The sequence below is a fragment of the Penaeus chinensis genome, chromosome 18 (genome assembly GCF_019202785.1).
Source record: "Penaeus chinensis breed Huanghai No. 1 chromosome 18, ASM1920278v2, whole genome shotgun sequence".
In the NCBI taxonomy this organism is placed as follows: domain Eukaryota; kingdom Metazoa; phylum Arthropoda; class Malacostraca; order Decapoda; family Penaeidae; genus Penaeus; species Penaeus chinensis.
The window spans coordinates 20,312,123-20,314,622 of record NC_061836.1 but is presented as its reverse complement, the minus strand read 5'-3'; the positions used below and the strand labels follow the sequence as shown (position 1 = coordinate 20,314,622).

General features: G+C 41.5%; 1 protein-coding gene across 7 annotated transcripts in view; it reads left to right on the top strand.

The window, feature by feature from the left end:
- The window catches only part of LOC125034696 (josephin-1-like), a 37,895-nt gene that overhangs the window by 33,249 nt on the left and 2,146 nt on the right, over positions 1-2,500 (top strand). The window lies entirely within an intron of this gene.

Here is a 2,500-nt window from a genome sequence, read left to right as displayed (position 1 = left end):
GAGGTAGCCATGTCTAGCTATGTATGCCAGACTTCATTGACGGGGATCACTATACTCTCTGAAATGCAGTGAACTGAACGAGCTAGGAAAAGCTATTAATAACTTGGTGTACTCTGTGAATTTGTGATGGGTCCTCATGACATGGGTCCTCACGAATCACACAATTGCCTGGGATTTACCTAAAACATCCAAGCGAATTCTAGAGTGCAAGAAGGACTTGATTAATAAGCAAATAATGATTCTAGCTTAAACCCTAGTCCTACATTAATGAATGGATGTACTGTGGGTCACACCAACTCAAATAAAGTTGCCAATTGAACAAATAACTTTACTTGAATTTACTTCTGCATCATAACATCAGAGCGTAGATCTATTAGGCGGTATACACAACCCCAGGTTATATCAGGCATCCCTGTGCACTATGATATTGAAGAAGATTAACGCTGCACTCAAAATATTGTTACATGCTCTGTTCTAGCACCAATAGAATGTGTCACCAATGGGCAATGTAATGATGCTACGGTTATTGTCACAACAACAGCCAAATTACAGGAAAATGAGCAGTCATCTCTTGGCCCTTCCATGTACTGACTGGAAGGTTGGGGAGAGGAGAGGAATGAGATAAAATGATATGATGTCCATGATAACGATAGAAATCATGAATGCGTTGAATTTGTAGTAGTTGAAACAATAAAAATCTCTAACAAGAGAAATTAATCAAATACCTGATTAATGAATGATATTCATGTTTGTTGACCACATACTGCGATCACACAGTAATGTGATCTAAGGTCAGAAGAATAAGAAATATGACCCGAGGTCAGAATAGTGAGAACAGTGCCATTTTCTGTCACAAATGTTCCTGCACTTAACACTTTTACCTAACAAAACCAATGTGAGAGTGATTGCTCTTTTGGCTTAACTTATTTATGAGAGATTAAGAGAGGGAAAAGAAATGAAAAGGCCTAAAACGTGTACTGACATGGAAGTGTTAGTCGAGCAGATTTCGGAGACTGTGTATGTGTTGTGAGCTAAAAGGATGCAGTGACCACCCTGCCATCAGTCTGTAAAAGGCTCAGGACCTTAGTACAATAGCTAGCAGGAGTAGTCATATTTGTTTCAATGGCTTAAGTCTTTATTAAGGTAGAGTACTACACAGTGACCACACAATACGTTGTCTTAGGGTAAACACTGAGTGCAGTGTTGCATGCCTGGCCAGCCAGTGCTGGGGGACTGGAGGCTGGTGGTGAGCTGGTCACGTCGACATCTGGGAGCAAACTGAAGACTGGGTCATCCTTGGGCATAAGCAGTGAACATCCACTGGAAATGTGGCATGGGAGAGCAGCTACAGGACATATGGGGAGGAGCAAGGCGAGGTCTCTGCTTCCACTGTCTGCGTATGCTCAATGACATGCCATTCTCTCTCTCTTTGTAGGTAAATGCCTAGGGGATCCAGACTGTGCCTCAATCTGTTTCTGGTCCTGTTTGTATAGGACCATCTCTTCTACACATTCCTGGGGTTTTGGTCATGGGAGCAGCTGGTTTGGAAGATGCAGCCTGTGCTCTCATCTCAGTCAGGGTAGACTTCTGGATGGAAGCCAGATGTTTCCCTGATTTGGCATCAGGCCAGGAGAGACCAGACCAAGACTCACTTTTATGAACAGTTTTATTTTGGTTCTGCATATGTGCTATAGCAGCAGGTCTGGAGGGGCTTGTGCACATTTCTTTTTACTAGGAACCTAGAAAGGTTCAAAACTGACTGTCATGGTCATTTTATTGCTTAGGTCATCAGTATTTAAGGCAATCTGAGTGGTTCCTGGGTTATCTGCCATATATATTAGCATTTCATTCACCCTTTCATGTTCCTACCCACAACAGAGGCCAACAAGGGAATCTCAATGATAGAGTTGATTCATCTAAGAGCTACATGGGTAGTGAGAGGGTATACACAGCCACTGCCTTGTATTAGTGGTGTTAGAGGGACCTGTGTGAGGCCAATGAAGCAGTGACTGCTTGACCCAAGCCCTCCTAAGGAGGGCCAAAGAAGTGTGTTGTTAGCCACAGGATTTACTCACACATGACATTACTCAGCATCCAGAACTCATATCTCAAGGTGGTTCCTTTTGCAGGAGCACATTTCGTTAAGAACCTGCACTACTTGTTCAGTGAAAATGAGATCTCTGACTAATGAATAACTGATAACTGACTAATGATGACTGCTGATAAGTTAACCACTTCGCTCAAAGTCATATGTACAGTCTGCCTTATTTCAAAGCATACTTAAGTTCATGTTAGCAGAGGGGTGTTAACTATTGTGATATGTGTTATACCTGTAGTTCGGGGTAGCAGAATATGTGATAGCAGAGTGTTGTATGTATGTATGCAAATGATATAAAAAAATATGAATTTTATTGTAGGAATACACATATTTAGATATAAAATTTTGTATCAGAAATAGGACTTGTATCATTGTATGGAATCTAATGTAGGCCATAGCTTC